A 16064-nucleotide genomic window follows, 5' to 3' on the forward strand; every position below is an offset into this window, starting at 1 on the left:
GTGGCTCGTGTCTCTCACTTATTCCTGTTTTCGTGTATCTGTCTTGCTACGAACGCTTGCTGGAGGCTCGGTGAGGTAACCCGTTAAGCAAGCGCTCGCGTTCTCTGTTTCATGTTTGTCTGTCGGTGGTTAGTTAGGCGTGCTTGTCTCTGTTGTGCTTATCACGCGGAGACCGCGCAGAAAACGCGTTCGCTGTTGCGAATGAGTGCGGTGTTCGCGTTTAGTTAGCGTTTGTTATTTTCCTTATCTTCTTATTGTATGATTTGCTGTGCCTTTGCTACTCTCATGCTCTGCCTTGCTGTAGCCTTGTGTCACCTCTGGCAATTGCCACTCTCACGATTGCGTTCCTACTTCATATCTGCTGTTGTGTATGCACCGTCGCGGGTTGGCGACTAGTTTGGTGCACACACATACAATCTGTCCCTTTGCTCAATCTCATTCGCAATCGCTTCTCAGGCGATTGCGTTCTCACTCGGTTTCCTTTGTTGTGTGTCCGCCATCGCAGGTTGGCGGCTAGATTGGTGGACATACATACATTCCTCATCTGTGCTTATTCGGTCTTGTGTCGCTGTTAGCAACCGCCATCTCCGGCGATTGCCTTCTCACCTTATCTTCCTGGTTGTGTGTTCATCGTCGCAGGGTGGCGACTAGATTGGTGAACACACATATCCTCTGTCGCTTTGATCTCTCTCTTTCAGGGCTATCTTGCCCTGCGTTTCTTCCCTTCGTGCAATTCCTGTCTTGCGTCTGTGGCAGGGCAGAGGAGCTGTTCCCCTGCACTCCACAGCTCCACCTGCCGACAGGAATTTGCCTCTACAGGTGCATTGCACCTTTTGCTGGGTTCCCTCAAATTATACGCTTGTGGAGGACTTCCACAGTGTCAGCGCACGTCTTGTGCGCTGATCACGGAGAGAATTCCACAATCGTTACAATAGACAAACAAGGGTCCCAGAGATACACCAACACCTGTTCCCAGACATACGGGCTGGAAACAAGCAGGGACAGAACTGAAAAATGTGTAGGTCACTCTCAGCTCTGTTATGGCTTTTTGCAAAGGTGGGTGCATTGCAAAGGGGAAGCAAATTCTTCACTCACCAAAACACCATACCCATCTCTAATGGAAATGGTTCCTCTTTGGTCAACCTGGGCAAAATAGGATTTACTGCGAAGGGGACATCCAATTTCCCACTACAAAAAGTACCATGTTCATTAATGATGGGTATGTGTAACGATCGGTAGCAGCACACAGAGAGAATCTGATTATTGATGATCTGCAGAATCATCAATAATACAAGTATAACTAACCTCTGGACACCTGATAAAGTGTAAGTGTTTGGTGCAACAGTATATTACTACTATCCAAGATAGCGCTGTAACAGGACGCCGCGGCCACAGGGCTCCGGTCCTTTTCTCCTTTTTCCCCCTTGGAATCCCTCGCCTGCTCTTTCTCCCCTTCTGGGGAGAATGGTGAGGTGGCGGGGGTCACGGGCGTGATGGATGCGGGGACTCCCATGGGACGGTGGGCTGTGGAGTGCCAGCTGATCGGGCCACGGAGTACCAGCTGATCAGCTATGTGCTCGGGCGCTCAGCTGGTTGCACCCACGTGTTCTGGCTGCGTGGATTTATGGATCTGCCCTCCACTGTCTAGTCTGCTCTCATTGCTGCAGAGGGAACCGGGCCATGCTGCCCAAATAGCAATTCTCCAGAAGTATAGGGGAAAATATCGACAGAGAGAAATGCAAGAGATAAATGTGAGATAAGAATGAGATAAATAAGTGATAGTTAGTAGTTAGTTTTTCTCCAAATCACAATTCACCAGGGAAAAAAGGGGGTGTGGCCATTCGTTATTTTTTCATCTCTTTATCCCCTGAATGAACCTGGAGATATCATGGTTTTCACACAGCAGCTGCTGCTGTGGAAGATGGAGCCTTTTGAGCTTACTCTGTTAGGCCTGGTGCACACCAAAAACCGCTAGCAGATCCGCAAAATGCTAGCAGATTTTGAAACGCTTTTTCTTATTTTTCTGTAGCGTTTCAGCTAGCATTTTGCGGTTTTGTGAAGCGCTTTTGGTGTAGTAGATTTCATGTATTGTTACAGTAAAGCTGTTACTGAACAGCTACTGTAACAAAAACCACCTGGCAAACCGCTCTGAAGTGCCGTTTTTCAGAGCGGTTTGCGTTTTTCCTATACTTAACATTGAGGCAGAAACGCCTCCGCAATCCAAAATCTGCAGCAGCCCGGGAGTATGCGTTTCTGCAAAACGCCTCCCGCTCTGGTGTGCACCAGCCCATTGAAATACATTACCCAAGCGTATCCGCAGCCGCAAGCGGATCGCAAAACGCAGCCGAACCGCTCTGGTGTGCACTAGGCCTTAGAGCTTGCTTCTATTATGAGGAGACGAAGGCGCAGGAGGAGGGTCTGTTTAATCGCCCCTCGTATTTTTCGTGAGAGAACAGTTCTTGATAATTTTACTGAGACAGAGGTGGTGAAGAAGTTCAGACTCACTCGTGATATGATTTATGATATGATCCGGCAGTAAAAGGCGGGAATACTCTGGTCAGGTAGTGGTAAAACTCCGCCTCCTACCCACAATGCTTCACTTTCAAGCTTACGGAGAGGAAAAGTATCCCATGTAAATCATTAATACCGATTACCTAACTCTCTGCTTTCTCACACTTTCCTCATGCATATCTCTCCATTTATCCCCTGCTATCAAACACTTTTCTCTCTGTCCTCTCACACTGGTGAATTGACTCCAGAGTGTTAAAATACCTCATGAGATAAACTACCTACCTTTTTTCTCTTAGTAAATCCTCTCTGGTGAATTGACGCCAATGGCGTCGATTTACTAAGAGAAAAAAGGTAGGTAGTTGATCTCATGAGGTATTTTAACACTCTGGAGTCAATTCACCAGTGTGAGAGGACAGAGAGAAAAGTGTTCGATAGCAGGGGATAATGGAGAGATATGCATGAGGAAAGTGTGAGAAAGCAGAGAGTTGGGTAATCGGTATTAATGATTTACATGGGATACTTTTCCTCTCTGTAAGCTTGAAAGTGAAGCATTGTGGGTAGGAGGCGGAGTTTTACCACTACCTGACCAGAGTATTCCCGCCTTTTACTGCCGGATCATATCATAAATCATATCACGAGTGAGTCTGAACTTCTTCACCACCTCTGTCTCAGTAAAATTATCAAGAACTGTTCTCTCACGAAAAATACGAGGGGCGATTAAACAGACCCTCCTCCTGCGCCTTCGTCTCCTCATAATAGAAGCAAGCTCTAAGGCCTAGTGCACACCAGAGCGGTTCGGCTGCGTTTTGCGATCCGCTTGCGGCTGCGGATACGCTTGGGTAATGTATTTCAATGGGCTAGTGCACACCAGAGCGGGAGGCGTTTTGCAGAAACGCATACTCCCGGGCTGCTGCAGATTTTGGATTGCGGAGGCGTTTCTGCCTCAATGTTAAGTATAGGAAAAACGCAAACCGCTCTGAAAAACGGCACTTCAGAGCGGTTTGCCAGGCGGTATTTGTTACAGTAGCTGTATCAGTATTTCACTGATATTTTTGATAATAAATAAAAGTTTTTGATATTTTTCTAAGAGGTTTGTTGTTGCTTGGAGTATATGCCCTGCGTTAGCACCTCCTAAATTGCTTTGCTTAGTTGTCTTGCAGGACAATACTCCAACTAATAAAATTTCTTTATCGTGACCGGATTTGTTTCCATAGGGGGCAATACCCAATTGGTGTGGGTTAATTGGGACTTAGTCCCAGGATCTCTGTCCGGTGTTCACGGTCTCGTTTGGTGGATTTTTGTTTTGGGGATGCTGCGCTGGGACGCACTGGTGTCGCAGGTGGAGAGGGACTGCTCTCAGTCGCATGGTGACAGGGAGGCCCATCAGCTGATAAACGGGGGCTTTAGAAAGCTCACTAAGTTATATGAAAAGAAATCTAGGTTGTATTGGAATCTCAAATATAACAAAAGATATTTGGATGACCACTTTGCACCTATGTGATTGCGCTTTCAGGTGTTTCCCCATAGGAGCAATATCTCACAGGAATTTAAGAACAAATGGGAATCTAATTTTGAAACATGTGCCAAGGTCTGTCTCACCTTGATGAGCGAACTGGATGGAGGTGGTCTTACCATAGTGGAAAAAGAAATTGAGAAGGTTAGTGGGTCTTTGGAGGCATTTCAGGAGAATCCATTATATAAAAAACGTAATGAGGAATTGGAGAATCATATTAAAAAATTCAATAAGGGGCTGATTGTATAACGCGATCAGAAATTAGTAAGAGACAAAACCGCCTATAGAATTGGGACTGCGTATAGGTGGGGCGTTAGAAAACCGGTCCCTAAACCCAGGGGTGGGAGGCCGGGTGCCCAGCCCGTGGAGGTTCCAGACCAGCCTCCACAGCCAGTGGCTGATGTGGATGAGTCTGATTCATCAGTTAGCGGTATAAGTTCAGCCAGTTTGGTGAGCTTGGGTCCTAAAAAGAATACTAATAAAGATCATTTCACACGCTCTAGGGCCGAGAAAAATCAGCCAAAAAAACAGATAAGATAACCAAAAGGGGTCAAGGATGTGGTGGTGGAAAACTAAGAGGGGAGACAGGCGAGTCTCAGGCGTCGCCTGGAGCAACGGGTGGATCCAAGACGTTGTCTTCTGCGTCTTCATCCTCCTCTTTAAACTTGTAGACCCCACCTATGGTGGGGATCAACAATGTATCTTGGATAGGGCTGAGATGGTGAATCTTGATTATGCCTCTAGGGTCCCACAAATAATCAATCTTACTGGTGAAACTCTATCTGATACTGTAATAAAAATTCTGAGTAAAGGATTGGGATTTTGTCCCACCAATAATATCGATGTGTTTAGGACAACCGTGTATTTGCACCTGTTTGGGAGACGTGTCCTTATGCAATTATTAAGACAGGACTCTAGGAGGAGGACTGTCCCTGATCCAGTTGCTCGTGAATGGTCGGACAATGACCTTGTGGCGCTGCGTAATCTTTTCAAATTACAGGATGAGGGGAGCATAGGAGACGAGGAGACATGGTTATGTCTTCCTCCACCTTGTGGTTATCACCCCCAATTACAAGACTTTGGCCTTTTTAATAGATCGAAGAGGTTTCCTCCGTTCACACTTTGCCCGAACCTTAAGACATTTATATCTGTTGTTGAGAAGGATTTGAGGGATGTAGACAGAGGGGTTGTGCGGCACAGTAATTTGAGTGACGAAGAAATGTCTGTGCTCACTGATTTGTCAGCACAGAATCGGTGGACCATCAAACCTGCCGACAAAGGCGGTAATGTGGTGGTCATGACCACCCTGGCGTACAGAGAGATGTGTTTGGATATCCTCAATGTGCGGGATTGCTATGTGGGGGTCTCCCCGTCGAGGGCCACACGGTGCCAGAAGGAACTTTTTTCTATAATTGATGACGCCGTGACACGGGATGTCGTAGACGGTGATGTGGGGACATTTTTGAAGGTTGCAGATCCGATCACTCCCACATTTTATGCACTTCCAAAAGTGCACAAAAATCTTACTAAACCACCGGGGCGACCTATCGTCTCCGGGAGGGGTTCTTTAACCGAAAAGGTCAGTGTTTATATTGATCGACATCTGCAGCCCCATGTTAGGTCCCTTCCCTCTTACACTCAGGACACTCTGCACCTCCTCCAGATTCTGGATGGGATGCAGGTGCCCGTAGGTACGCTGCTTCTGGCCCTTAATGTGGAGGTCCTATATTCGAGCATCCCGCACAGTTTGGGGATTGATGCTGTTGATTTGTTCCTGAGTGAACTAGGGATACAACATATGCCTCACAATCTCTTTCTCTCATCCCTCCTACGTTTTTTGTTGCACAATAATATTTTTGTTTTTGAAGAGTCCCACTACCTCCAGGTGCAGGGTGCGGCGATGGGCACTACTTGTGCTCCGTCATACGCAAACCTGTACCTGGGGGCGTGGGAACGTGATGTTTTTTCCGATGATGGACTTTTGATGTACCTGTATCACGTTTTGACGTGGCACAGGTACATTGATGACATCTTCGTTCTTTGGACGGGAGGAGTGGACCTGTTGCAAGAATTCGTGGTTCGTTTGAATGCAAATGATCGCAATTTAAGATTCACTCTGCAATGGGATGCATTGAGTATCCCATTTTTGGACATTAAGGTTGGCATTGATGAACGGGGGTACCTCTTTACCCAACTTTATCGTAAGGATACTTCAACTAACTCGTTGTTACGGGCCGATGGGCCAATACCTTCGCCTAAGGCGTAATTGCTCACAGACGGTTGATTTTAAGAGGGAGGCAGATGACCTCAGGGCACGTTTCCATGCACAGGGGTCTCGAGATAAACATCTGAAACGGGCCTATCATAGGGCCCATATGAGCAGCAGGGACACTCTACTCGGGTCGTCCGGGGGTGCGAAACGCGGATCGGAAGTGCTCAGATTTTGCACTCAATTCTGTGCGCAGCATACATCAATTCAACAGATAATGGATCGTCATTGGCATATTTTGACAAATGATCCGAAACTTGCCAAGATTGTCCCTGATAAACCACAAGTTGTATTTCGTCGGGCACCGTCGTTACGGGACAAATTGGTAGGGAGTCATTTTCATGGGACTAACACTGTAGATCAACATTGTAAAGCCTTGGGCACGTATACGTGCGTGGGCTGCACTATGTGTCGGTACATTTGGGTTGGAAAAACGGTGACGCTTCCTAATGGGAGGCGTTCGAACTTATCACACTTTGTTAATTGCGGTACGGTGCTGGTGGTGTATCTTCTGATATGCCCCTGCGGGGCGTTCTATGTCGGCAAGACTAAACGCGATTTAAGATCTCGCATGTCAGAACACATCACCAGCATTACGAGCAAAAACACCTCTGTTGTCCCTACGCCTGTTGCTCGGCATTTTAAATCGGTACACGGTGGCAATCCGTCGGGGATCCGTTTTATTGGTCTGGATCGCATCCATCGGACGATCCGTGGTGGTAATAGTGATCGACTGCTGCCAGAGAGAGTCCAGGTGGATCTTTGACCTTCGGGCCACGGATCCACCTGGACTAAATGAGAACAATAGTTATTCCTCCTTCTTACCTTTATAGGACTGGGCTTGTCCTCTTGTTTCTTTGCTGTGTGCCTCATTATATGTCCTTTGCGATTGGCGTGTTTTTGTCTCTCTCCTTCCTGTGACATACCGGTGTGTGTCGGTGCAGCATCCCCTTACAATTGCTTCCCAGTACACTACACATGAGGGTGTTGAGGCTCCTTTGTATATTAAAGAAATATTGATTTCTCTTGAAATGCATATGGAGATTATTTTTTTTCTCCTTTGATATAGTTTTCTATTATCTAGTCACTGGGTTTTATAATTCACCATTAACTTATGTTTATATATCTTATTGTTTATCATTTTTTCTTTATTTTTGTCAATCGAGCATTTAATTCGCCGTTTTGGGCGTCAGTATTGCATTTTCACTCCCCCTTACTAGGTTGGCTGGGTCTCTTAGTCCCACATCCTTCTCCAGACATCTTACCCCCTCCTTTTTGTTGGGAGGGGTTGTGGGAGTGTACGTGTGACTGCGTGCTCTAAGGCGTGCGTTTGCTTGGCCGCGCCATCGGCGGCTGCTGCGCCCGCCCCCCCCGGCTCCTAAATGGATGAAGCCTGTGTCTCTCTCCCTCCCCCCCCATGGGGGATTGGGCCGTGTGGGGCGGGCGCCGATTGGCGGGCCCTAGTATTTTAGATTTGTGTGGGGATGAGTGAGTTGACTGTGCCACGCCCCCTTTGAGAAAGCCGGAAGTCCGGCGAAACATGTCAGGACAGCGTGGCTTGGCGCCCTGAGGCTGTCCGCACCTGCCGGCTCGTGCCACTGTGCACTACCTGACTGCCATCAATCCTGGTTGGACCCTGCCTTTATCCATCATGCTCCTTCAGCCTGGAAGCGGGACTCCTGTCTATGCACTTTGTACAAGAACCCCTTGGTAGGGTGCAGGGAGTCTGCTTATGTCCACAGAGTTGAGCTGCATCTTACACTGGACTTATTCATCGCACACATCGATTGGAGCTGACGTGATACCCTGTATATGGTACTGTATGCAATAATCTTGACAGCTTGGAATACAGTATGCTCCATATCCATCCATAAATCCATATGTTGGCTGCATGCAGTGTCTGTCGCTCCTGTTTGTCCTCTGATGGACTTTGCTGTGCTGTGCTTTTGCTTGCAGCTTGCTGCTGATACCTGCTCTGAACTCTATGCTGGATCTTAAGGACAAATAGAGAGATTTGCCCTATATATATATTTTTTTTTTTTCCTCCCTGCCTATATGGCTGCTGTGCTTTGCTGGACTTTGCCCTGCTTTCATTGACTGTTCATCTCATCATCCATCATATTAGATTTTTCTATTTGAGGAATTTTGAAAATATACCTAAATTGAGCAATTGCTATCATCAGAACCAGGTGGCCAGGTGTGAATGTTTTAGTGCATATGTGGTATGAATGGTGGTGTGTTGACAGCCATCGGGCTGTTTCTTTTGAATTTTAATGTTATTTTTATATATGTGTGTATTTCACTGATATTTTTGATAATAAATAAAAGTTTTTGATATTTTTCTAAGAGGTTTGTTGTTGCTTGGAGTATATGCCCTGCGTTAGCACCTCCTAAATTGCTTTGCTTTACTGTAACAATACATAAATCTACTACACCAAAAACGCTTCACAAAACCGCAAAATGCTAGCTGAAACGCTACAGAAAAATAAGAAAAAGCGTTTCAAAATCTGCTAGCATTTTGCGGATCTGCTAGCGGTTTTTGGTGTGCACCAGGCCTAACAGATTAAGCTCAAAAGGCTCCATCTTCCACAGCAGCAGCTGCTGTGTGAAAACCACGATATCTCCAGGTTCATTCAGGGGATAAAGAGATGAAAAAATAACGAATGGCCACACCCCCTTTCTTTCCTGGTGAATTGTGATTTGGAGAAAAACTAACTACTAACTATCACTTATTTATCTCATACTTATCTCACATTTATCTCTTGCATTTCTCTCTGTCGATATTTTCCCCTATACTTCTGGAGAATTGCTATTTGGAGATATCACAGGAGGTAAATTACCTCCCAAGAGATAAATAGGTTGGTAACCTCTGGTGAATTGACGCCAATGTTATGGTTGTTACTAAAGCAGAATTTAGGAGTATATCTTCCAAAGGTGACACCTATTCCTATGATAGTTGACAAAGGTGGGATCTGTTAATTATTTGGAGAGATTGCCTCAAACTTCCTGTTGTTCAGCTGTCACAGGAAGCGAAGGGAAATCTCTCTTGTGGGGACAACAGTATAGACCTTATGTCATAAACTTTCCGCAGTCTACTGAAACAGAAAATATTGCAAGATTTTTGTTTGAACTATAAAACATTTTCTCCTTGATATTCTGTTCACCATTATAAAGAGAATTTGCTTAAAGGACCTCTGTTACGAAAATCTTAAAATTTAAAATAAATGTAAACATTTACAAGTAAGAAGTACGTTTCTTCCAGAGTAAAATGAGCCATAAATTACCTTTCTCTTATGTTGCTGTTACTTTCAGTAAGTAGAAGAAATCTGACATTACCGACAGATTTTGGACTAGCACATCTTGTAATGGGGATTTTCAGGGTTTTCTTTATTTTTAAAAGCACTTAGTGAATGGCAGTTGCTCCACCAAACTGCCAAAAAAGTGTGCAGCGAGCAGGGAGGCCAGCATGCATTGTTGTATAAATCTTTTTCAGGAAATGTCTTTATAAAGAATTAAGGCCATGCTGAGAATCCCCCATGAAGAGATGGACTAACCCAAAACCTGTAGGTAATGTCAGATTTCTACTTCCTACTGTGACAGCAACATAAGAGAAAAGTAATTTATGGCTTATTTTACTCTGGAAGTAATATACTTCTTATTTGTATGTGTTTTAAATTTTAAGATTTTCGCAACAGTTCCTCTTTAACAACCATAAGCTAAACGTTTGTCTGTACAAACCCTTGGTTAGGACCAACCGCACTGTACATGGTGTGTTGTCCGCAAATATATCAGAGACTGCATAGAAAGCAATGTCAGATGTTCTTCCTGCTGCACTGCGCTACTATGCAATGTCTAATGCATCATAAAACACGCTCGTTTCCACTAGTGTGCTTCTGTCTGCTTATATCAGTACATCAATGTTACAGATTGATACATGTTGCTGAAAAGCAGACAGAAGCAGACAGAAGTGCACAGATGGAAACAAGGCCTAAGCATTTTTGTGCACTGTGCTGTGCTGCCTTTGTGTAATTAAAATGGCTCATCACTTAACCAGATATCAATGTGATGGTGATGTGCATTGTGACAAACACTACCAGTCTAAATCAGCCATTAGGCAACATTGTTTATCATTAATTGTTAAGCTGCTAGGCAGCAGAGGGATATTAACAGCTTTCTTAAAGCAAAATACTTCAATACACCTACATAAAAAACACACAAAATAATAGAAAACCTATATTTTGTTCTGAAAACATTATTTCACAAACAAACACCATGTACCCACTCACCCTCATTCATGTATGTCTGCACTGTCTTTAATTTAACAGACACTGCATTTTCTTAATAATGTTAGTGTTTCTTGTGGCAATAAGATGCACACGCTTGCTGTACATGTACAAAGCAGATGTTGCAATGACGCATACGCACTCCCATACTTCTGCATCCAAGGAGGATTTGCTTGCACTTCCCACTCATTTGCACCTCGTCATTCTAGAAAGTCATCAGTCAAACAACAACATTTAATAGGAAACCCCTGGTGAGGACACAAACTCTTACCAATGTAATAACCCTGACACTCCAAGCAAGCATCAACAATAAAGGGTAAACAATTCAGGTTGGAGTGAGCTACGAGATCATGTCTCCCAGTGCCTCACTGCTGAATATATGCAAATTATCCATTGTTGTCCATGGAAGTTAACTACACCTCCAGAACCACTGGAATGCAATGATGTGTCAGCTTTTTAATATTACAGAGCCACAATAATCCAACATGCTTACAGACTGTTTCAGGATTAATTCATCCTCATCAGTGCATGGCATGGATTAATGTGGCTCTATGGGGTAGGACTTGAAACACCCAGAGGTACAGAGTACCTAGGAAGCTCATGGTGAACCAGAACTCATTGGAGTGTGTAAGGGGCTACAATGGACCTAAAAGCCCCCTTACTAAAATGATATGGAAAACAAAAGTTTGCTTTCTTAAAACAGAAAGTATTTGCGATAGTTCAGGTTGGAGCGAGCTCCGAGATTACCATTTTTACACTGCTAATATCTGCCTTAGCACTTTACAGAGTCCATAATCATATTATTGACTCTCCCTCAGAGGAGCTTACAATCTAATGAAATTTAAAGGAATACTATCGATGTATGCATTTATTTTTAAATGCTGTATGTTGTAGCACACATTAGGACAAGTACTAGGAGCAATTTGATTCCTCACACAGCTGTTCCTCTCAGCTGTAAAATCCTCCGTCAGTTTTGGCCGTCAGTGTTTGATACAAATGTATCTATATGCTGACTGCTCCCAGAGGGCTAAGCCCATGTCTGCACAGGGGAGTTGCTATCAACTCCTCAGTTTATAGTTTAATTATCACCTTGCTGAAAGAATCTTATTGATATGGTGGTAAGGGGTTAAAGATTCTAGCAATGTGTGTTTATTATCTTTGCTTCTCTTGACTGATAAAGATACTAATAATGCTAATTGTAGACAGTGGTCTGCCCCTCTCAGCAGCTTGTAAAGTGGATGCAGCCTGGAGTGAATCACCACAAGCAGGCAGCCAGACTGAGTGTAAACACAGACTATTGTTTATAGCTAGTTATATTCCAGCAATATTCCAGCTCATTTAGTTACCTGTTACCACCTCAGATCAGCCTATTTCTCCTCATGTCTGCTGCATGCTGTGAGTGACACAGTGAAATATATTTGTGAGCTGTGTGACAGAGTAACCAAGCAGCTCAGGGTGACCCAAACTACTATGAGCTGTGTGAGAAATGAATTTTTAAGCAGGGATAGCAAGAGAGAGACCTGGGTGAATAAATAAAGTGCCCCTAGCACTAGTGGTAATGTGTACACTAATATACAGTATTAAAAAAAAAAGTCGTTTCAATCGATAGTACTCCTTTAATGAAATTAATCAAATAGTGATTATTATAGATGGTCATATTTTTAAAACTACATAATCCAGATTTTCAGATCACTAAATATTTCTTTCAAACATGAGTGCCAGTTAGTGAAACAAATAAAAGGTATGACAGAGAGCACTCAAACAGCAACTTTAACCACCTTCCCGCCCTGTACAGTATATCTATAGCTACGCTCGTGTAAACTTTACTTCCGCGCCTGGGGTGTAGATATAGGTACTCCCGCCGCCACCACCACTGTTTGCACTCCAGCACTCGTTAACATCACCGCCCGCTCGCCCAGAGATCAATGAAGGGGAAATCAGTTCCCATTCATTGATCTAAGTCCCCGTAGCAATAATCGGCGGCTTCTATGAGAAGCCACGTGATTATTGTGATCATTGTGGAAAAAAAAAGTTTTCCATCCTCAGTACACTTCTTGTAAGCGTACGTAAAAAAAGGACTGAAAAAGTAAAATTACATCAACAAACTTTTTTTCCATAAAAAGCATTTTTTTTACATTTAAAAATAACCATTTCCCTCCCACACTCTCCCCAAAGTACCCAAACATTTTTCTTATAATATAAAAAAAAATTGACAATAAAAAAAAAATACATAAATAGTTACCTTAGGGACTGAACTTTTTTAACCATTTCAGCCCGTGGGGATTTTTCACCTTATGCATCAGAGCAATTTTCACCTCCCATTCATTCGCTAATAACTTTATCACTACTTATCACAATTTATTGATCTATATCTTGTTTTTTCCGCCACTAATTAGGCTTTCTTAGGGTGGTACATTTTGACAAGAATAATTTTTTTATAAATGCATTTTAACAGGATTAATAAGAAAAAAATGGAAAAAATTCACGATTTCTCCGTTTTCGGGCCATTATAGCTTTAAAATAATCCATGCTGCCATAATTAAAACCTATGTATTTTATTTGCCCATTTGTCTCAGTTATGACACCATTTAAATTTTGTTCCTATCACAATGTATGGCACCAATATTTTATTTGGAAATATAGGTGCATTTTTTCCGTTTTGCGTCCAGTATTTACAAGCTTATAATTTAAAAAATGTTCGTAGTATACCCCCTTCAAATGCATATTTAAAAAGTTCAGACCCTTAGGTCACTATTTATGTCTTTTTTTTTATTGTAATTTTTTCTAAATTTTATTTGGGTAATATTTTGGTGTGGGAAATAAACAGTTCATTTTTAATGTTATTATATGTGTAAATTGTAATGTAAAAAATATGTAGATGTAGTTTTACTATTTGGTCACAAGATGGCCACCTTGAATTTTTTTTCCCTCCTTGTGCTTCTCGCTAAGCGGAAGCACAAGTGGGATGCAGAAATGTTTCCGGGCAGAAAGACTGAAGCCTCGAGCGCTCCGGTTTTTCTGCTGGGGAGACGGATCGGTGATCGTAAACCATGTTCCCGTTCACTGATCCCAGGGCTACCGGGGACACCACGGGGGCACGGGGGCGCGCCCGCGATCGCGCGCCGAGGCGCGGCACCGCAGCAGAGCAGCCGCCCGGATGTGAGCTTTACGTCTGGGCGGCAGAAATAGTTAATATGTATGTAAAGAGGGTATATTACTGTTGTTTTTTTAATTATGGGCTTGTAATGCACCTTTATTTCCAAATAAAATATTGGCACCAGACATAATTTAAATGGCGTAATAACCGGTACAAATGGGCAAATAAATGACATGGCTTTTAATTACGGTAGCATGTATTATTTAAAAACTATAATGGCCGAAAACTGAAAAATAATGATTTGTTTCCAATTTTATTTCTTATTTTCCAGTTAAAAAACATTTAGAATAAAATAATTCTTGGCATAATGTACCACCCAAAGAAAGCCTAATTGGTGGCAAAAAAAACAAAATATAGTTCATTTCATTGTTATAAGTAGTGATAAAGTTATTGGTGAATGAATGGAATGAGCACTGAAAGGTGAAAATTGCTCTAGTGCTCAAGGGCTAAAACCCCCTCAGTTGTGAATTGGTTAAGTATCAATCATTGGTACTCCTAGTAATTACAGTATTGTGAGTGTGGATGATGTGAAGTGGTGGTAAATAACACTTGCATGGCAGATTACAAAAGCACACAACACAGTAGTAATAATAATAATAATACTAATAGAAAAGTGTGCTGGGAAAATATAGCACAGAATATTTATATTGGAATATGTACAAAAAGAGTGGAGAAAATGTAAAAGTGTGTGCTTAGCTGCAAGAGGAAGAGATTATAACAATGTGCTGATAAATGTTGTGCTGATAAACTCCATGAATGGCACCATGGGTGATTAGGTCATTGTTATTAATCTTGTTCCGACTGTTTTGTACTGCAGTACAAAACTATGCTGGGTAGTAAATTGAATCCATTTACATTGAGTTATCATGCAGATGTGATCAAAATTTGTAATGTGATCAGACTTCCAAACAACCATTTAGACATTTGTTTCATTTTCAAACAATCATTTTAGACAGAGTTGTTTTATTAGTGGACAAATTAAAGTAGAACAAAATACACAGTTAGACAGAAATATGACTATATTACAAGGTCCAGAAGGCTAATAAGACACATTAGGATACATGCACAATATATACCTGATAGGTTTAGTATCTCTCATCTCATAATTTCAGCTTGGTAAATGATGTGCTGATTTACAAATTGTCAAGCCCTGCCCTTTAAAAATATGGTTTTACCAAGTTTAATTGGCATTAACATGCTTCTGATGGACATGATAAGGTCTTCAAAACACAATACACTTACCTCAATGGGTACTTTAGTTGGATTTGCCAAATTGCCATAGTCAATCCATTATAGTAAGTTTGGGGCCAGTAACAGTGATCATTCTTAAAGCAAACCTGAGAGGGAAAAAGTTAGATACTTACCTCAGTAGAGGTAAGCCTTTGGATGATCCCTTTCAATCAGCGCTGCGTAATATGTTGGCGCTTTATAAATACAATAAATAGAATAAAAACCCCACTGCCACTTGCCAGGCTCTTTTCTTCATGGGTGTGCTCCCGTCAATGTACGAGCATGGCGGCCATACTGCGCAGGTGCAAGTATGGCCCAAGCCTGCACAGTTGCACAAAGCCACTCATGCACAGAGGAAAAAGTTGTACACAAGCGTTTTTTCCCTCTTACATATACAGTATGTAACATGGCATACCTTTTCTGTTGGTATATCTCTGATAAGCACCAGACAGCTGCACAGACTGGGTGTTAGAATTCTCAGGTCTGCCTGTTACTTGCAGTAATGACCTGGCAGTGGATTTGATTCATCCTGCATATTACTGACTGATCACCTGCAGGGGGATTGTCTCATTAGTGGGAGCATTTAGGGTTTTGTCTTCCCAGCAACCCATGCTGTTGCATTAACCTCCTGAGCGGTATGCCCTGTGTCGGGCATGCCGCTTAAGAGGTTTTGCTAGCCTCAGGAGTCCCCCAGCATTAATCTATTAACCACTTAAAGACTGCAGTGCTAAACCCCCCTAAAGACCAGGCCATTTTTTACAATTCAGACCACTGCAGTTATAACTGTTTATTGCTCGGTTATACAACTTACCACCCAAACAAATTTTACCTCCTTTTCTTGTCACTAATACAGCTTTCTTTTGGTGCTATTTAATTGCTGCTGCGATTTGTACTTTTTATTATATTCATCAAAAAAGACATGAATTTTGTCAAAAAATGATTTTTTTAACTTTCTGTGCTGACATTTTTCAAATAAAGTAAAATTTCTGTATACATGCAGCGCGAAAAATGTGGACAAACATGTTTTTGATTAAAAAAACCCATTCAGCCTATATTGATTGGTTTGGGTAAAAGTTATAGCGTTTACAAACTATGGTGCAA

At 42.6% G+C, this 16064-nt stretch overlaps 1 protein-coding gene across 1 annotated transcript in view; it reads left to right on the forward strand.

Annotated features, from left to right (window-relative positions):
* The window catches only part of FAM78B (family with sequence similarity 78 member B), a 181959-nt gene that overhangs the window by 34826 nt on the left and 131069 nt on the right, over nucleotides 1-16064 (forward strand). The gene's annotated exons all lie outside the window — the stretch shown is intronic.

Source organism: Hyperolius riggenbachi, chromosome 6, assembly GCF_040937935.1.
Source record: "Hyperolius riggenbachi isolate aHypRig1 chromosome 6, aHypRig1.pri, whole genome shotgun sequence".
NCBI classification, from domain to species: Eukaryota; Metazoa; Chordata; class Amphibia; order Anura; family Hyperoliidae; genus Hyperolius; species Hyperolius riggenbachi.